The sequence below is a fragment of the Pinus tabuliformis genome, chromosome 7 (assembly GCF_031772625.1).
Source record: "Pinus tabuliformis cultivar Carrire ecotype Pingquan chromosome 7, CPIR1, whole genome shotgun sequence".
In the NCBI taxonomy this organism is placed as follows: Eukaryota; Viridiplantae; Streptophyta; class Pinopsida; order Pinales; family Pinaceae; genus Pinus; species Pinus tabuliformis.
The window spans coordinates 476,584,329-476,607,204 of record NC_142293.1 but is presented as its reverse complement, the minus strand read 5'-3'; positions in this window follow the sequence as shown (position 1 = coordinate 476,607,204).

Below are 22,876 nucleotides of genomic sequence, written 5' to 3'. Positions count from 1 at the left end.
AAATATGTGTTGGATGGTTGTCATCGACAAGACAATATGTAGGCTTCCACTATTTAGAAAATGTCATGTACAATGATTCTTCCATGTTCTTTGTGCGAATCTCCCAGGCAAGTCTGGAATTTCAATTCAAATTTATCTTACTACCTTGCAAAGTAGTTATACTTAGAAGAAGAAGAATCTTTAGTCACATTAACTCTAGTTAACCCACCATTTTTAGATAATGTCACTATTCCAATTAACTTTTGTTTTTCTTTTGGTATCTATAAAAATATCATTAACAACCAATGAAACTAAACAGATTTGGGGACAAGAAAATAGATGTTGCACCTTAACAGAGACGAGGAATAGAGGCTACAACTAAATAGTCAGGTTAATTTTTTTCTCCCTAAATCACTTTCTAAAATTTCTATCATTACAAAACTACAAAATTGTCTAATAGATTTGGTGACAAAAAAATATATGTTGCACCTAAACAGATTGGGTGACAAGATATAAATACTAAAATTATAACTAAACATATTGTCTAACTTAGTTTAGAATTTAAATCTCTCATTAAAAAATTGTAAAACTATCTAACCTCTTTCTTTTTATTTTTTGTTTAAATCATTCATTAAAATTGAAAACTAAATCACTTATTAAAATTTAAGACAATTTTGTCTAAATAATTCATTAGAATTTAAATCACTTATTACTTTAGAAATACAATTTAAGATCATTTATGCCGCCCACATAAACACTTCCACATTTTTTTTTTTTTCACTAATCAATTTTGACATTTCAATTTGAAAATTTTGAGGGTGATTTCAAAAACGAGTTGTCTTTAGTGCGACTTTTTGGAAGCTTTTTTGGTGGATTTTTCCGGTCTAATTTCCCAAAAATTTGACAGGAATTCATTGAAATCACAAGCTTGATGGGTAACTTTGCACAATAGAAGTGCCCAACTTGATGGGTAACCTTACACAATAGAAGTGTCCTAGGGGTTTTGCAGGGTGGTGAATCCATATATAGAGTCAAAAAACTAGTTTAAATAACACAAATCAAGATTTCATCTGAAATTTTTCCACTGGATTCCGGCACTTGAAACTCCAAAAAGTTGCACTAAAGACAACTCCATTTCAAAATTTCCATTGTTGTCAAATATATTTTAAAATGCGAAAAAACGTTCTCTAAACAACAAATTCCAGGCTGCAAGCTCCGCGCAGCCTTTAAATGAGGTAAGCGCATTCATGAAGCTTCCACTAGAGGTAGACTTTAAATGAGGTTGGGACGGGTTTTAAATGAGATATTGGGTGAGTAAGTTAAATATCAATGTTTGTGGAGTCATAATTTCATTGATATATTATGATAGTCATTTATTAAATTTTGTATTTGGTTAAATCTAATGACTGACATATAATGCGCTAGTAAATTAATGAAACTAAATAAAATTATAACTCCACAAATATTGAGGCTCATACCTTAAATGGAGTACCCCAATAAACATAATAAAATTAACTGCAATAAACATAATGAAATTGTCGTTGATGTCCGAAGAGTAAGTCGATGTTATTGAAGAGGGGCAGGTTGCAGGCTTCAAATGACGTGTGCGCTGATGATATAAATAAAAAATAATCACAGTGTGTTATAGTCATAGGCATAAATTACATGGCATATATGTCTGAAGACTCAGATGATTAATCGATATGGCCCCGAAAATCAAGATACCCGAGAATGACAGAGGACGATGAAAGCACAATTGTAGTGGGCCCAACGAACAAGATGCCAGAGAATGACGGAACTATAGTTGCCCCCACAATCAAGATGCCCGAGAATGACCGTGGAAGATGAATCTACAATTGTAGTGATGAGTTATTAGTGGTACGGGGAGTTGTTTTTAGTGTGATTTTTTGGAAATTTTTTTGATGGATTTTTCCGGTTTAATTTCTCTAAAATCTAGCAGGAATTCATTGAAATCACAAGATTGATGGGTAAACCCTACACAATAAAAGTGCCCTAGGGGTTTTTCATGGTGTTGAATCCATATACAGTCAAAAACTTAGTTTAAATAATACAAATCAAGATTTCATTTCAAATTTTTCCACCAAATTCCGATACCAAAAACTCCAGAAAATCACACTATAAACAACTCCAATTTTACGCAGCCAATATATATATTGTGCTATAAATCGATTACTAATTTTATTTCAACAATCCGACTAATAGTAATTTCAGGTTAGTTTGAAGTAATTTTTATATATTGTGCAGGAAATAAACGCTTTCTTTCTGTGAAACCTCGTACAACTTTAGAATCTGGCTTTTTGACGCTCGATTGGCGGGCATTAAAACTCTTGATCATTTGTTTCAAGGGAAACAAAAGAATAACTCTGGATTCTACACTACTTACAAATTGTGTGTTTTTTGTTTGTTGCATAAATACAGACCGCGAAGCTCTTTGGTATGAAACATCCCACGCTGGTTTTCACTGCTACCTAGTAATGATCAGGCGATGGACTTGTGTTTTACACGGTGGAATTGTGTATGGTCAATCGAAATCCCACTGAAACAGACCTCGGAAACGATGGGCTTTCCTGCGTTAAATAATGGCTTGCACTTCAGCTGGCTCTGATTGCCAGTAGTGGCATTCTACTAAAGATCCTCCACGAAGCTGGTTATATATATATATATATATATAATCTCATTAAACTAGTTTTTTTATATAAACATATAACCAACCAAGCCCGCCAAAAATTTAAAATGCTAATCATTAAAACATACTAATGATTAAAACAATTAATGTGTTAAGATTACTTTAACCTATTTTTTTATATATATAAACACATAACCAACCAAAACCCTCTAAAAGTTTGGAATGCTAATCATTAAAATAGTTAAGATTACACATAATTAATCTATGGAAATGCCTTTTACTTATGGAAGGTTGTATAATATTTCATATTTTTAAACTCATAAGTATAGTTTATTTTGCAATTTGGTTTCTAGAATTTTAATTCTTTAAAATAAAAATAAAATATGAATCGTGTAAATTTAATGGTCTAAGAATATTTTTAGCTTCGTATATAGTTTAGATGAAAATTCCCAAACTGTTTTTCAGTTTCAGATTTCTATTTCATTTATTAATGACCACATACCATGATTAACGATAAATAGATTTTACTTTGGACGTGATTATGAAATGTACCTACCTAGCACTTATTAAATGTCCTCATGTTCATACTCTCCTCTACTCATGTTCGTGGTGAGGTACAAGAGTGGATAAAAAAATGATTATATGTGGTTCTTTGCTGTACCACGTTTAGTTGCATTACGGTTTTAGGTGTAGACGAGCCTGTGAATAAACTCCACAATGGAAAAATAATTGCATTCATGATGATAACTTCATTTATACAAATGTAAGATAAGTTTTAGATAAAACTATCTCGATAACTTATTAATGGAAAGTAAAAACTAATTAATATTTTAAAAACATAATCATGAAGGATTAGTTAACATTCCCCCCTTAATTCGAAGGGACATTTGGTATGTCGAGTAACATTCTAAGCTTCTCAAACTTTTCACGTCCCAGTGCCTTTATAAATATGTTTGCGACCTGTTTTGCAGTAGGAAAATGTGTTAGATGAATAACTTTGGCCTCTACATAATGTCAAATCAAGTGATATTTGGTGTTAATATGCTTTCTTTGATCATGAAACTTGAGATTCTTGGCCAACTGAATTGAGAAGAGTTATCAATAAGTAGTGGAGTTGAAGCCTTTTGTTTCTCCTGCAAGTCTTCAAGTATTTTGTGAAGCCAAATGATTTCTTTTATGGTTTGAGCTATTGCAACATATTCAACTTTAGTGGTATAATAAAAAAGAGAAAATTTATTGCATGACATCCAACTGATAGTTGTTGATCCAAACTTCATCAAATAACCATAAGTAGAGACCTCATTCTCCTTATCTCCATCAAAATCTAAATCTAAATAGTCGGTGAGATGGAAATCTGCAACTTTGGAATATCTGATACTATATGTTTGAGTGTCTTTCAAATACATGAGCACTCTCTTTGCTACATTCCAATGACCTTCACATGGCTGATGCATGAACCTGGAACGTATCCCTACAACAAAAGCTATGCCAGATTGAGTAGTAGTTAGAAAATTCAAACTTCCAACAAGTTTTTGTACTTTGTTGGATCTTCAAACTTACTTCCCTCAGTGGAAGTAACCTTCAAAATTTTCTCCATAGGAGTAGCAATAGGGTTACAATCATGCATCCCAAAACTATCCAATAACTATCCAATACAATTTTTTTGAGAAATAAAAATATATTTGCATTTCTAATCAACTTCAATCCCTAAGTAATAAGGTAATAAACCTAAATCTGTCATGTCAAAAAAATTCAATAATTCTCTTTTATCGAACATTATATTATCATCATTATTTCTTGTGATCATCAAATCATATACATACACAACTAGATATATAACTGAATTTCTAATATTCTTAACAAAAATAGTTGCATCATCCACATTAAATAACTTGTAATTCAAATTGAGAAGGTTTTCAATTAATTTTTCATACCATGCACAAGATGCCTGTTTCATTCCATACAAAGGTCCAACTTACATACCCTTTGCTCTTTCCTTTGACAACAAAACCTTATGGTTGGAACATATCAACATCCTCCTTCAAATCACCCTTCAAAAAAGTTGTTTTTACATCCATATGATGTATCTTCTATCCATTTTGAGCTGCAAGAAAAAACAAAGTTATAATTGTGCCACATTTTGATATAGGAGCAAATGTCTCTATGTAGTCAACACCTTCCTTCTAAGCGTAGTCTTATTCTACAAGCCTTGCCTTGTATTTATCAAGTGAACCATATGTCGTATACTTGATCTTATACACCCATTTGCATTCAATAGGTTTGATGCCAGCAGGAGGATCCAATAACCTCCAAGTTTCATGGTTAATAAGTGCATCATATTCCTTTTTCATTGCATCCTTCCATTCATCATAATTAGGAGCTTCTTCAAAAGAGCTTGGTTCATTAATTATAGAATAATTAAACTCACAGTCATGAGAAATGTTAGCTTAACTTAAACTAACACCACCTTTAGAGGAACTTCCTGTTTCAAAGTCATCATACTTGCTTGGAAATCTCCGAACACATGTGGATCTTCGTAAAGGTTGCTGAAGTGATTGTGATGGTTGCTCATCTTGAAAAACAAGCTCAAGAACAACCTCTTCAAGAGAAATTTCTAACCGTACAGAAACAAAAATATCTTCCAAATATTCTTCAGTAGTAACATTTTCATCATTCTCATGAGTCGAACACGGAAAAACCACAGATTGATCCAGAATGGGAATCGCCCCTTCAGTATGTGGAACATAATTATCAGATTCAAAATAAAACTTTTACTTGGTAACTAACTGCCTTACTATTATTATTTTTAATATGCATAATTCCAACCTATCCCCACCCAAAAAGTATCCATTCTAACCCAAAAAAAACTTAGTTTCCACAATTATCAACATCTACAATATGACTATTATTAGTGCGAACATTGTTTCAAAATAACTTTGGAAATAAACGCTCTCTTTCCAAATAATTAACATTATAAAATCCTTATGGTTGTTATAAAATCCCAAAATAAAACATGTTGTTTACCTATATCATTAGGAGTTAGCCTTAGGGTGCGAGAGTTATGAAGAAAACAATGAAATGAGATAATTGTATCTCCTTCTCCTACATATTATATAATACCCTTCAAAAGTGAGATACACTCCAATAATCATAGTTCCTAATCTAATTCACTTATTGACTATCAACTATAAAATTATTCTAAGTTAAATGTTAAAATATATAACCATCCTCACCAACATCTCTATGTGATCATTCCAAATATGTCTCTCCATGAACTATCTTTTACTCTTACATGCTATATCCATTCCATATACTCTTCTTGCAATTTGCAAAAGCACAACATGAAAACAAGCAACATGCTTATGTAGCATCATCATGTGTAGCAAGCCCAAAAATATATATAAACATTGAATCATCATAAAAATATATTACTCACCACTAATATAGAGCTGACAAATATCATCTATGAACTACCCAAAAATATGTAGCAACATTGGATCATCATAAAATTATACTACTGACTACTAATATAGAGTCTACTACAAATATTGTCTATGATATTACTTTACAATACCTATCGTGTTTATGTTGTATTAATAATGCCGTGTATTTTTTTTTTGCAAAAAGTTATCATTGATTAGGTAATTTTGACATCATAAATAAGTGATATAATGAGTGAGTCATATATATAAAAAACTAGGTTAGGGATTTAATTTCTCACCTCTTATCTATAATTCACAATATCCAATAATTAATAATTAGTATATACTATAATATATGTGATTAAAAATTCTAATATTTATTTAATTTTTTTAAATTCTAACATCCTCTTCTAGCAAAAGATTGTTCAAAATATCATGTATTCTTTCATGGCCAAAGAACCATTTCCTCGTTAAGCCATCTTTCCAACTAACTAAGATTATATTAGGGGAAAACATATGTTGTTTACCTTCGTCTAAAAAATGAAAAAGAATATGGTCATTTTTTCTATCTCCATTTACCTAGAAAAATAGCACACTATAAACTAACAATCAACATGAAGTTGTAGTCAAATCTACAATTTCATGTCTCAATTTTCTCCCAAACACAAGTATAGAAAATAAATAACTACCCCTCCAATTTCTTTCAATGTGAGATAAATAAATTCCATAATTTGCAAAAAAAAAAAATTTAAACACATATAAAACATATCTAATAACTAGAGGCACTCTAGCAAGTCATTGCCCCTTATCCAACAAATAAGCACGGTGTTTTCTCCCCCCTACCCCATGTTGAATGTTATAAAAGTAAAGAATATCTCTTGGAGAACAATATTTAGAGTGATTCATAAAAGCATATTGGTAATGATGTTTATATCTATGAGAATTTAACTAGGAATAATCATGTAATTCATAATTTCTAATTAAATTGGTCTAAGAATTGGATTTATATCAATTATAAAATAAACTTGAATGAAAAGACATGGTAAAATGTATTGATCACTGCAAGAAACATTATTCAATAAATAAATAAATAAATATATATATATATATATATATATATATATATATATATATATATTTTTTTTTTTTAAGGTATTGTACTTTCTCATAAGCTCTCTCCTCAAGAATTTTTATGCATATTTCCTTAAAACTATGAGCGTGAATATTAAGATATTCCTATATTTTGTTCTCCTTATTTTAACTTTTCAAGCATTCATTAAATATGTCTTATACGTGTTTAAACTACTTTATAAGTTTTATGTACTTTTCAAATTATGGAATTTATTTATCTTTAAAAAATTTATGTACTTTGAAAATTATGGAATTTATTTATCTCACATTTAAAGAAATTAAGAAATTTAACACGTAGTTATTTATTTCCTATATTTCTGTTTGGGAGACAATTGAGTCATGAATCTGTATATTGACTACAACTTCATGTTGATTGCTAGTATATATTATGACATTTTTCCAGGTAAAATAGAGATAGAAAAAATGACCATATTTTTCTTCATTTGTTAGAGGATATTGGGAAGTCCTGGTTACCGGGTGCAAGCCCCGGAAGTGATGATTGATGCTATGTGATTCATTTCACTAGTTTCAATCCCACTTCTTCACCCCTGTGAGCATCACCCGATGTAATGAGTGCTAAGTGAACTATTCAAAAATCATGAGAAATTAGTCAGTTACGACTATCTCTCGTGGAAATGGTTTAATACGTGAATGACTTACTTAACGCAGTTGAATCCCAAAATGATATCTAATTTTGATATTATAGAATACATTATATTTTGAACAATAAATTCTTAGAAGAAGATTTTAGAATTAAAAAAAATTATTAGAATTTGTAATTACATATATGTTAGTCTATACTCATTATTAATTATTGGTTATTTTGAATTATAGATAACAGGTCACACAATTAAATCCCTAACTTAGTTTTTATATATATATATATATGACTCACTCAATATATCACTACTTTATGATCCCAAAATTACCTAATCAATGATTACTTTTTGCAAAAAGATTACATGATATTATTAATACAACATAAACTCTATAGGTATTGTAGGGGAAGATCATAGACGGTATTTGTAGTAGGCTCAATATTAGTAGTGAGTAGTATACTTTTATGATGATCCAATGTTGTTATATATTTTTGCATAGTTCATAGATGATATTTGTGGCTCTATATTAGTAGTGAGTAGTATATTTTTATGATGATTCAATGTTGCTATATATTTTTGGGCTTGCTACACATGGTGATGCTACGTAGGCATGTTGCTTGTTTTCATGTTGTGATTTTGCAAATTGCAAGAAGATTATATGAATGGATATAGAATTTGTAGTTGTAAAAGTAAAATATTGTTTATGAGAGACATATTTGGAATGATTCACGTAGACATGTTGGTGAGGATGTTTATATATTTTATCATTTATCGTTCATAATTAGTAAGTGAATTAACTAGGAACTATGATTATTGGAGTGTATATCACTTCTTAAGGGTATTCTATAATATGTATGAGAAGGAGATACACATGTCTCGTTTCATTGTTTTCTCCACACCCTAAGATCAATTCGTAATGATATAAGTAAACAAAATATTTAATTTTTGAATGTTGTAATAACCACAAGGGTTTTATAATGTTAATTATTTTTATATGTTTTACCTTAAATTATATTGTATATTATAAAAATTTAAATATAAATTTTGGAGATATTAATATGAGATATTAACAATAAAAAATTTATTTTTAAAAATTAAAGAAATCATATGCACAACAATTTAACAATATTTTCTTGTTTTACATTTTTTATTTAAAGTTACCTTTTATATGTTTAATATAATATATAATATCAATTATAGATTTCAATAATGCTAATCTTAGATTGTTTATTTACAATAATTAGTTTGGTTTAAGACTCTTTAATTTCCAATATTAATAACTATTTTATAAAACTATATTATTTTATTTTATTTTTCACTTAAAAATATAATATTTGTGTATTTTAAATATTATTTCTCACTTTGAAGGAAAAAAATGTAATAAAAAATTGTGTTTAAGTTAATTAGATTTTATCATGCTTTACACATCAATTTCAATATAAACTATTTACTAATTTTTTGGCATAATAGATGAAATTAACTCATCTTAATAATAAATATTAATTTAACTAATTTCTAATCTTACTAATTTAAACATATGTTAAGAATTTACTTTATAAAAATAATATTAAATTTTCAATACTAAATATTAAATATTAATTTGATATGATTTAAATATTATTTTTCAATTTAAGGGACAAAATTTTACTAACATATTTATATTATAATATATATAATATTAATATATATATATATATAACTTTTATTATCTAACATTTCAACCTACTTACACAATTTAATATTATATATATATATATATAAATTAAAAATTTGATATAATTTGAATTTTGTTGGAGCTTTCTTACTAAACAAATTGCAAAATCTTACAAAGTAACCAAATAACTCCTCTAGATTAAATTTTATTTCCACATATGATAAAACTCCAACCTCATTTTTTATCCAGAAACTTAGAAACAAAAACTTAAATAAAAAAGGAAGTACTTTTATTTTTTATTAAAAATATATTTACTTTTATCGAAAGGAATAAAAAAATCCATTTATTTCAATATCAAAAAAATGCGACCATCGCGTAGAATCGGTTGAATTTATTCTGATGACATGGGTCAACGAAAATTGTGTACTTAACTTTTTATCTGCTGGTGTTGGATGTCAATAACATTTCATCCGAACTACCCCCTGGATTATTGGCCGTGAAAGGAAGCGCAGATGCCGAGGGGACTTTTAAAAAAAAGAGGAAACTTGAATATTTGGAACATCATAGACAACAAGTGAAACAAATGCGAAATAAAAAAATTAGGAGACATCCCAAATCATGGCGGTGTCAATGAATGTGACCTTCAATTTCAAGAGGCATGTTGGGATTTTCTGTTTTATTAAATTTGGGAGAAATCTCATGTATGTGACAACAATAGGATTAGTTGCTATATTAGCTCTAGTATTTTTTGAGGAGTTAATGCATCCTATATTTGTTGTGAGGGAATTTATGATTCAGTTTTATGCTCCAGCTTTAAAGAAATGTAATCCTGTAGAGGATTGAAAGAGTGTGTAGAGAAAGTAGAGAAAATAGGGGAGAGCTGAGAGTATGTGTGAATTATTAGATTTGTTGTAATCTCTTTTTGGATAATAAGATTGCCGATGCCTCTATTCTGGTGGACGTAGCCCAGATTGGTTGGGTGAACCACGTTAAATCACTGTGTTATGGTTTTATGAGGTTTGTTGTGTGTGCTGTGTATGTTTATATTTATTTCAACTGCACTTTGTTTAGTCTAACAAGTGGTATCAGAGCAGCGCAGTGGAGCGTGGAGGGCCCATAAACTACAAGTATTTGGTTGTGGAGCTGGCGCGTGTGACAGATCGGCTGAAGGTGGAGTTTTGGCAATCGGCAGAGAGAGTCGCGCCAATTTCTGGTAGTGAACGGGTTGGTGCGTTTTATTTTGGAACAGACGCACCAATTGGCGCGGAATCGATGGGATTAAGCGCGCCAATTTTACGACACTTACACGGATTTTGCTTTGGCGCGGAGCATCTGTTGTCAAAGGAGCGCCAGGCAGTGGATTGTGTTTTAGGCATGGTTTTTTCGTTGTCAAGGAGCGCCCGGCAGATTTTCCCTCTGGTAAACTTGACATTTTGGTTTTTTCTTTTAAAATTGTGATTATACGGTATGACAGAGGCATTTTTTAATTCAGAACTGGAGATTGTTTGTTTGACACAACATGGCAAAAACTCAAAGTGCTCATTTTGAGATCGAGAAGTTTAGCGGCAAAAATAACTTCGAGATCTGGAAAGTGAAGATGCATGATCTACTTGTGCAACAAGGCATGGCGAAGGCGCTGTTGGGAAGATCCAAACAACCTTACCCCATGACAGATGATGAATGGAATGAATTGGATGGAAGAGCTCTGAGCGATATTCGACTGTGTTTGGCGGATGATGTTTTGTTTAACATTGTGTCAGAGAAAACTGTTGCTGGTTTGTGGACAAAGCTGGAGAGTTGTACATGACAAAATCCTTGACCAATAGGATTCTTCTAAAGTGAAAATTGTACAGTCTATGTATGAAGGAAGGTACAACTATTACTGATCATTTGAATGTATTTAATACTCTCATGGTGCAATTAGAAAGTAAAGAAGTAAAATTTGAATCGGAAGATAAAGCTCCACCAAATCACTGTGAGAATCCCACGCTTAAATGAAAAGGGAAAAATGAACCAGAAGAAACATTTAGTGCCATATTCAATAGTCACGAGGTAGCCATGGCCACAGAAGCATACCAGCGGGTTCCAGAAGCCTTGGAGCTAGGAATGTTGATGCCCACAAAGCTCTGCTAGTTGTTTACTCACATCTCTGCAAACCTTAAAGAAAAAGAGACTACAATGAGATGAGTATGTAATGTTTGCTCCTCCTCTTGTTGTTGGATTTAGAAATTCCCACTATTTCATGCGATTCAAATTCAAATAGAGTGGGCGGGTAAATTCAAAATATCAAAAATAGGTGGGAAAATTCGACATGGGTAGTTCAGATCCATGATGCCCATGGTGGATCATCTTCCATCGACATAATCATAATCATAATGATGAATGTTAAATAAGTATAGAGTTATCAACCCATTTATATACACAGGTTGACAACCAAAGTAAATGGCAGAGTCCTCCTCCCAAGACTGTTTATCCTTAGGATGTATTAATGGGCGTATATCATTAGAAATATTGGTTTCCATTTAAAGACTACCCCTCGTCAAAACGTCATAAATGTGCATACCTCACTTAAAGGTTGTGGGTAGCCTGCATCCTGGAATTTTTCGTTTAGAGAACGTTTTTTTTGCATTTTAAAACTATTTGACGACGAAGAAATTTTTTGAAATCTCCCCCAAAATTGAAAAGTCAAAAGTGATTGGTAAAAAAATTTAAAACCTTAAATTTGATGGGGAAGTATTTATGTTCGCTGCATAAATTCTCCAAAATTGTATTTCCAATGAGTGATATAGAAAACAAAAAAAGAAACTAATTAGTGATTTAAATTCTAATGAATAAATGGTTTAGACAAAGTACTAAATTTTAATTGCAAATTTTAATTAGTGATTTAGATTTAGATTCTAATGAATCATATAGAAAAAAAAAGGACGTTAGACAGTTTTACAGTTTTTTAATGTGAGATTTACATTCTAAACTAAGTAGATAGTATGTTTAATTGTAGTTGTAGCATTTTTGTCACCAAAACTATTAGAAAATTTTGTAGTTTTGTAATGATAGAAATTATAAGAAGTGATTTTGGAGAAAAAAGAAGAAGAAGTTAGCCTCTTTGTTTAGTTGTAGCCTTTATTTCTCGTCTTTGTTCATGTGTAACATCTATTCCCTATCACCCAATCTGTTTAGGTGCAGCATCACATCTATTTTCTTGTCACCAAATCTATTTAGTTGTATTGGTTGTTAATGAGATTTTTAAACATAAAAATATGATATTTTTATAGATAGAAAAAGAAATACATAAATTAATTCGAATAGTGACATTATCTAGTGGGTTAACTAAAGTTAACATGGTTAAAGAGGAAAGTGGTAAAACTAGAGTTAACATGGTTAAAATCTCCTCTTCTATGTACAACTAAATGACAATAAATACAACTAAATGATTGAGGCTCTAACCTCGGTGGAGGCACCCACCTCCTTCGACCTATGTGGACTACTTTTCACAATATTTCAAATTGGATCGACACCCATCACAAACAACATAAGTCTTCAGAAAGTGATCATACCACTATTCTCACAACCCTATTCATCAAGTTGTCATAACATGTTCATCAATTCGCAATATTATCATACTATGTTCATCAATTTTTCATCAACATGTTCATCAAAGCAACTTACTCATTAATATGGTACCATAACACCTTTCAAGGATGCCATTTTTGTCAGACATACAATACTTGCTCATCATCCCTCAAACTTGATCATAAGCCCTAAAAAAAATATAGCTTTACAACATAAAAAAATGCATCTTCATAACTCTTCATGACCCCTGGAAAGATCATAATTGAATTTTGGTCATTTTCTTTTCTCTAGAATTCTATTTGGCTTCAAAATCATTCCAAAACCATATAATAAATTAATCTATTAACATAATAGCAATTTTCAGTTGAATTATATAGGATGACCATTTAAGAGTTCTACAAAAAAATTTTAACGGTTCTAGAAACCAGTGGTTTTCTGTATGATAATAACCTTATTTAAAAAAATAAATAACACGATTTGTCTAGGGATTGAACTCCTGACCTCCTACATACAAACCAGAACCAATAATTGATTCATCTACGCAACATGTTGAGTGATATTGTGGCTTGCATCTACTTTTATTTTCATCCCATATGTGCATGCCACAAAATTGAAGCCCTCTATGGACTCGAACTGCATACCTTGGAAAACTACACAGCCAATGAACCAAACAAGTTATGTTACCAACGAACCAATGCAACCATATAACCATAGAGCTAACAATCTAATCAAATTATGTTTCCAACGAGCCAACACAAACCACAGAGCCATAAAGCCAATGAACCATGCAAGTTACCATAGATCCAACGAACCAATGCAAATCATAGTGCGATAGAACCAACGAACCATGCAAACCATAGAGCCACAAAGATGACAAACCAAATAGGTTATGTTGTTAATGAGCCAACACAACCACATAGCCAACGAACTAATGAATACCACAATGCCATAGATCCAATGAACTAGACAAACCATACAGCCATTGTAAAAAAACAAATAATGTTACCAACAAATGAGCCTTCATAGAACCACATAGCTAATGAACAAACTTCTATTTGTTCCAATTTAAATCCATGTTTTGTTCTCTATGCCATGGCAGGGTTATGTATATATACGATCAAATCACAAGATGGGCCTTGGGGCTGACGACATATATGTTCCATGTGATCATGACTTGATTTTTACACAAAGATCCTCAGTCACTTGGGGTTGACCCACTATGTCATATGACCTGGCCTTTGGGGGTCATCGGTTGATCATGTGGTGATGTCAACACTACATCATCATGCCATGTGGCACCTAGTGTGAGGTGCCATGTGTCACCTAAGAACAACCCAATTGGTCACTTAAAATTCCATATGTACCTCCCACATGGCAATCATCCATACTTCCACGTCATTTGACTAACATTATCATGTTGATGTGTCAAGCTATAACTATGCCACTATTGATGTCATCTTTGAGCTGATGTGTTATGCTAATGGGGGGTTGTTCCATTTGTTAACTAGTGTGCAAGTTAAATCTTTGATTTCAATATATCTTCCTCCATTCATTCATTCATTACCCTTAGATTTTCTAGAAGATGTGTGATGTTTAACCTGTTAAACATTTTGCAATTTCATGCACCATCTACCATAGATTTCACCAAAAGATCATAGATCCAATCTAAATATGCATGTGATTTAACAAATTTGGTTCTTTTCATAATAAATTTGGTGTTTTCCCCCTCAATGCAGTTGTTAACATGAAGCTAACATATCTTCTCATCCGGGAGGAGTTTAACCAAGTGTATATACTGTTGGAAAAGTATCAAAGAGAATCAAAGAGGAATCTCCAACCATACCATCCATAGATTCATTTAACCATCATAACTTTGAAAAAAGTCAATAAATTTTAGGCCACTTTGACATCATTTGATGAGATACTACTAGCCGAGATCCATCCTAACTCCGGATCTATCAAGCACCGAGAGGGATCAAATATCTTGAGGTGCAAACTTCTTTTTTTAGTGAAAAACTTGAGGAAAGGTTTGCACCTCAAGATATTTGATCCCTCTTGGCACATGATAGATCCAGAGTTAAGATGGATCTAGGTTGGTTTCAGTCGTGTGCGGGCAAAGAAAATCTAATCAACATATGATTGATTTTATCAATAATATGTAAAATCAACTAATATTAATATAATCATTTTAAATATGTTAAATATGTCTCACATTAATTTGGCCATTTTAATTTTAAATTTGCTTAGTTACCTTAGTTTGTTGAGATGATAAATATTGTGAATAACTTTAATGATGAAATAAAAATTTTGAATGTGAAGTGACAATGTAATAGTGTTGAATGATAGAAAATGTGAATAATAAGAATATAGTAAATTACAATATTCTTCATTGTGATTAATTTCAAAGTATTTTCTTCTACTATTTTTATTGTCACGCTTGTTACTTTTGTCCTCTTTTCATATCGATTATATGAAAAGGACATGTTAAATCAAAAACCATTTAAACCTTTAGCTCGAGATATTGTAGTAAATATCATACCTTGTCTCTCTTTCTCTCCAATATTAATAGGTTGAATTACTATAACACAAAAATCAATGTACATTGTCAATAATTTTTTATGCTCTTTGTCTCTCTATCTCAACCCCCCAAACACACATGGTCTCTCACTCCATATCTATCAATCTCTTTTTCCCTCCCTCTCTGTCTCCATCTATCTCTTCTTCCCCCTCTTCACTTTCCATATATATCTCTATCTCCCTTTGTCTCTCTATATCACTTCCAAAACATACACTCTCTTTATCCAATCTATCTATCTATCCCTCCCTCCCCCTCTCCTTCTTCCCTCTTGTTGTCCTCTCTCCCTCTATCTCTCTTCCCGTTCTCTCCCTCTCCCCCACTTCTATCTCTCTTCCCTCTTTTTGTCCTCTCTCCCTCTTTCTCCATTTTTCTTATCACTCCCTCTCTCTCTCAACCTTTATCTCTCTATTTATTTATTCTTACCTCCCTCTCTCCCCATTCAACTCCATCTCTCTCTCTCTCTCTCTCTCTCTCTCTCCAACTCTATTACTATATCCTTCCCTCTCTCCTCTCTCCTTCTCTCCCCCATTCTCTCCATCTCTCCTTCTTTGTCTCTTTATCTCACCCAAACATACACACACACTCTCTCTCTCTCTCCACTTATCACCCTCCATAGATTTCTTCTTCCCTCCCTCTCTCCTCCTCTCTCTCAAGTCCGCTCTCTCATATTTCCTCTCTCTCCCTTTCTCTCCTACCTCCCTCTCTCTTCTCCCATCACTCTCTCTCTTTGCCCTCCAATCTTCTCTCTTCCCCTATCACTCTCCTCCTCTCTCTCAAGTCTTGACTCTCGTTCTTCCTCTCTCTGCCTCTCTCTCTCTCTCTTTCTCTTTTCCCTCCAACCCTCTCTCTCTATTTTCCCTCCAATCCTCTCTCTCTCTCTCCAATCCTCTCTCTTCCCCCATCACACACACACACACACTCTCTCTCTAACTATGTTACTATATCCCTCCCATTCTCCTTATCTCTCCCCCTTCTCTCTATCTCTCTTTCTTTGCCTCTTTATCTCACCCCTAAACATACTCCCTCTCTCTCCACTTCTCACTTTCTATGTCTTTCTTCTTCCCTCCCTCTCTCATCCTCCCTTGCAATTCCTCTCTCTCATCCTTCCTCTCTCTCCCTTTATCTCCTACCTTACTCTCTCTTCCCCCATCTCTCTCTCTCTCTCTTTCTCCACCTTCCAATCCTCTCACTATCTCCCTCCCTCTCTCCTTCTCTCTCCCTCTCCATCTTTGTGTCTCCCTCTCCCTTTTTTTCACTTCTCTACATCTCTCACTCATCTCCCTCTCTCTCTCTCCATTCCTCCTCTCCCCTATCCTTAAGTTTATCCCCATCTCTCCCTTGTCACTCCTTGTATCTCTCCACCTCTATCACTCCATGTCTTCGTTCTTCCCTCCCATATATATCTAGAGTTAACCTATATCATGATATATTATAATATAAAAAATTTAATATTGTATTAATCCAAAGTTATTAAAATTAATAATATTAATATTATAATATATTAATATGAATATTAGATTTAATAATAATAATATTATTAATATTTTAATATTAATATTAGGGTTAATAATGCTTTTTTATATGGTATTAATAATAATTTGGCCCATAGGGGTCACCTAAATAAAACCTATTTTTTTTAGTGTTAAAGAGATTTATGGAGTAAATATAATTTGAGGTTTTATTTATTTACCATGCCTTTGGTTTATTTATATTTATATTTTTTTATCATATATTTTTTATTTACCATGGTATTTGACCCATAGGCTTGGTATATAATTAGATGTTGATTTCTAATCCTATTTGATATATTTTTATTTATTTATCATACATCTTTATACCTCTTATATTTTTTTGTTTACCGTACCTCTTTCATAAATATGGTATTTGGCCCATGGTATTAATAATTATTTGTCCCATGGTATCTGGTCCATAGGCTTCACCTAAATAAAACATACTTTTTGAGTTTTCATAAATATAATAGGTTTATGGAATAAATATAAAAGGAGGTTTTATTTATTTACGGTACCTCTAGATTATTTATATTTTTATTTATTTACCATACCTCTGGAGTAAATATAAAGAAAGATTTTATTTATTTACCATACCTCTAGTTTATTTATATTTTTATTTATTTACCATACATCTTTTTTGAATGTTAGTAAATCTCTTTATATTTTAAATTTATATTGTGTTTATACATACTAATAATTAGATTGATTTTTAAATAGGGCTAACATTAAATTAAAAATGTTAAATGTTAAACATTATGTTTACATTAACATTTAAGTTTACATCTACATGCTTACGTTGTTATATGAGATATACCCCGATACTAGGTTGTCTACATTTACCTTACATTTAGGTTACATGTTTGCATTTATATGAGATCTACCCCATACTTGTTTACATTTACTACGTTACATGTTTACTTTTTTATGTGAGATCTACCCCCATAATGGGCTGTAGAGCGTCACAATTAAGAGATTGGATTATCATGCTACTTTATTTGATTTATTAATGACATTGTTGCTTCCTTTAACTTCCCTTTTGACATGAATGACACTAGTTGTCATCATTGACAACATTATTATGTCGAACACTGAGCTGAGGGAGAAGAGTCTTCTCTCAAGGAGGCCCCTCTTAGATACGAGGTTCTTATAGAATGGGTAGGCTAGATCCTGAATATAGGACACACAAAGGGAAGGTTTAGTCAATATATGCAAATTGTGGATCTTTATTGGAAGATAATATTTTTACTAGGACACACTCTCCTAGATTGGAATGAGCACCATGAGGATATTATCCACTCCCTTGAACACCTGCATCGACACTTGAGAGACATAGATTGATCAATGGAGAGAATAGAACAACACCTTTTTTGGTGTTATGGCTAATATGACATCCTTGATGACAACCTACTTGATAAATATTTACTAGATGTCAACAATGCGAATAACACAGATAACAGGTATAGATGTTACAAATGATATCCATAGAGAAATAGTAGTTCAATTACATATGAATGAAAAAATTAAAGTTTGAGAAAGTATATGTGGTTCCTGTGAATAAAGGTCGCATACACACGCAGGTATTGTGAGCAAAATTCGCGTACAAAATCCAAACCTTGGAAATATGGATAGCAGGGGTCATTACCATGGTATTTTCCCATAGTAATTGGGGTAGCAAAGTTTATTTGATCCCGTCAACGTATACTAACAACATTACCAAGGGATTTACCTAAGGTATTGGCTAAGGAAAAAACTATATAAAGACATGGACCTCAAGGTGTTAGGTGTGCAAGTAATGGATTATCTGTGTGTGATCTGATATGGAATAGAAGTGCACCAAGGAGAAAAGAGAAAACTCACATATGAAATATTTAAAGATATGTTGATGTATATGCTTGACTGGTTTACAAGTTGCAAATGACTAAGTACCTACTAATGATGGATTTGTGATTATAATAATGTTGTGATCTAAATGATTGTTTAAGAAGCCTGTAGTTTTGAAAGTGAAGGTTGTGTAATGTGAGTTTTGTTTGCAATAAAGGTATGCTTATTAATGTAATATGTGTACAATGGTTTTGTAACAACCCTGGTGAAAATTCCATGTAATAAAAGTTAATAAAGGAAAAATAATAACCAGGGTTGATGGGACACTTATTCCAAGTTGAATATTTGGAAAGACATCCTAGTGCAGGAGTTCATTTGGTTTATTAATGGCTAAGGAAATTGGCAAAGGAAATGGATAAGGCTTTGGAAAGGAAAAATGGCATTTTTGGAACATTTATTTATGAAAATAATGGAAATTAGGAGAAAAGGGAGGTGAAAGGTAACCTTTTTTCAATTTAGTTTTGGAGCTCTCATTATTCTCTCTCTCTCTCTCTCATACTCCTGGATACTTAAATTTTTCTTGAAGCACCCTTGGAGGGTGTGGCATACTTGGATTTTTGGAGCAAGAAGGAAAACACAGAGTAGGAAAGTGCAAGAGGACACTGGGATCAGTAGCTACAATGGGATTTGCTTGCACGTACCGAGTTGTATGTATGTTTTCCTCACTAATTTTGGCATGCATGGCATATGTACGTGGATTATTGGTCATGGATTTTCACTAGCATGGAGGATTGTCTAGATTAACAGTGAATTTCTTAGCCTTGCCATTTCTTGGATAGCCATGGAGATTGTGGGTTTATTTCCTTGTTTTGTTTTATGGTTGCTTCTCATGTTTCCTTAGATCGTGTTGAGTTACTAGTCCCTAGAGCCTTGGTTGGACAAACGCTCTGGAGACCTTGGTGGGTTGAGTTACTAGTCCTGGAGCCTTAGTTGGAAAAACTCTCTTGGGCCTAGCGGCAGTTGTGGGTTGAGTTACTAGTCCTGGAGACTTTGTTGGATAAAATGTTCTAGGGCCCTAGAAACCTGGGATAGAGACCAATCTGATGATGATTTTGTGATTTCTGACCGAGTGGTGGAACACTATTTGATGCTTTTGGGTGGTTGGCCTCTGGAAGCCCTGGATGGTTTTGGATTGATGTGTTCTATGACATCCCACATTCATGCTTGGAATATCGCACGGGGGTGAATGGTTGAAGAGAGATTTGGCTCAGTCATTCTACGACTTGGTGCAACATGGAAGTCCCATCCCGTGTTTTGATTTGACATCATTAATATGAGGTTATTTCACCTTGTATTTATGTGAGTATTATATTGGTCTATATGTGGATCATAGGTCTATGATTTCATTGGTATTTATGTTGCTATTATGCTGGTTATGTATATGTTTTATGACAGTAGCTATGTATGGCTCTAATCATGTTTTTACTGGTAAATGAATGAAAAATGTATCTATGACCTAATGGATGAAATGGCAGTTGATATGTTGAGGCATCAATGTTTCTTAGTGGTTCAACTAAGTATGAGACCCTTATGCTCATATTTGTTGTTTACACATTTAGATTACATATTCGTGATAGGTTTGATGAAATGCCTGTCAGGGTTAGTAGGGGTCCAGTCAAGGTCTCATTCAAGTGATTGCATTTATACTATCATTTCCTTGTTATTTTACTATTATGAAGATGTCATTCAATTCTGTATAGTGACCTGGGTTCTGGGCTTGAAAAAGTGGCTCAAATCTCGGGGACATTGGCACAACACTGTGCAAAATAATCCCTAGTCATTGGCTTAGAGGCATGTGAGAGCGTCGAGAGGTCCCTTGACACTGGCATGCCCATAGCATGAGATCGTCTAGAGGTCAAGTGGTCCAAAATATTAGTGGGACCTAGGGTCTGGTTTGCAGAAAGGTTGGATTGGTTCTTGAGGGTCCTAATGTTGATGTTGAATGTTTGTATGGTGTATTTATGTCGGTTCCGCTTCCTTAACGTGACTTAAGAGATCAAATCATATCATAGTGGCCTCTCGTCGCATGTTTACCCCAACTGGCCGGTTTCTTAGGTAGATGTGAGAGGAGAGTGTTACAGAGTGGTACTAGAGCATGGTTCGCCCCTCAGACTGGATGGGTTGTGTGTTTGTAATGCACACATTTTAGTTGCATGTGTGTCTCTTACACTTGCATTCCATGTGCTTGTTGCATTTGCATAATGTTGATCTTAGTGCCATGTGGAAGTTGATGTTTTTATTCTGGGATGAATCATCATGAGTGTATGATTGGTTACATGTTGTTATATGTTTCTTACATGTATCATTTATCATGTTTGGTTACATTCATGTATGCTTTGTTACATGTATCATTCCTGTAGGTTTGGTTTCAAGTATTGTTCATTTATGCTTGATCATATGTGTTTATGCATGTGTGTGGTTGGTTACACATTGTTCATGTATGTTAATGTTTTCATGTGGTAAAGTGTACAATGATTTAATGGTTGTTGTCATGCATGAGGTCGTGGCATCCATTGTTATTAAGGTTATGCATTGATGACTAGAACCTAACTAGAATGATGGTTGCATGGTTATATGCATTAGGGGAATTTTGACGTTTTAAATGGACCTCCTAAGAAAATTGTACAACCAAAATAAACTTTATAAGAACCAATAGGATTCAATATGATGATGTCAACCATGGGGGATGATTCACCATTTTTGGAGTAAAAGAGTAAAGAGATTAAAAAATAATAAAATAATAAAACTACTTTTTCAACTTGTATTTTCAATTTATCTTCCTAAGGTTTTACTCAAATTTCAAGTGGCAGTACTTGCTGGATGCAAAATTTAATCCCTCATCCAAGGAGTACCCATGTTGCATACTTTTGATGGACCCTGCTAAACAAAAAATGAGAAATACATGAAAAAAATGTGTTTGCAATCATGGTTTTCATGTATTTCTCATTTTTCATGTAGTAAGGTCCAATGAAAGTATGCAACATGGGTACTCCTTAGATGAATAATCTAATTCTGCATCCAATGAGTGTCGTCACTCGAAATTTGAGTAAACCCATAGGGAGATAAGTTGAAAATACGAGTTGATTTTTTTTTTTCTTTTTTCCCTCTAAAATTTGACGATGTAATCTAATGCTATTTTATTATTTCCACTGTTATTTTATAATATCATTAGGAGTCCCATTTAAGACCTCAAAATTCCCCTAATGATTATTTGTGATGTTTCTATATGCTTTCATGATTATGTTATACATGTATCACGTCGATTTGTTGATCTTGCAGACAAGGTATCCTCCTCGGGCTATACTAAGGTATGCTGGTTTGTTGTGATTTCGTTTAGCTAACATGATATACCTTGGAAGAAGAAATATCAAATAGCCAACAAGATGGTAGACTACAAAGAATTTCCCTATGAATCAGAAGAGAAGTATGGTGTTGGGAACTCTTCCGATTTCGCAGATACACTGAGAAGCTTAAAGGAAGAAATAACGAGTTGTAAGGCAACTAATGACAGAATCATGCAGGCATAGGAGAAGAAAGCAGAGGTAAATGCAGTGATACTCAGAGTTTGTCAGATTTGCAGCAATAGGGACCACATTGGATCATCTATGAGCAGGAGGATAGAGCTAATGGTGCATATGTGAATAGGTCACATGGTTGTCACATGTCAGATAGAAATGACACGGTTAGAGATGGAAGATTGCTGGAAACTCTAGAGAGGAGGAGGGATAGACATAGGTATTATTCTAGTTTTGATTCAAATAGGCACTATGATCATCATCATTATCATCCTTAAAGGAGGAGTGATAAGGGATACTTGTCGGATGATTTTAAAAAACAAAAACACCTACATTTGATGCAGAGATGAAGAAACCACGAGATGCAGAGGCATGGTTGCTTGGTATGA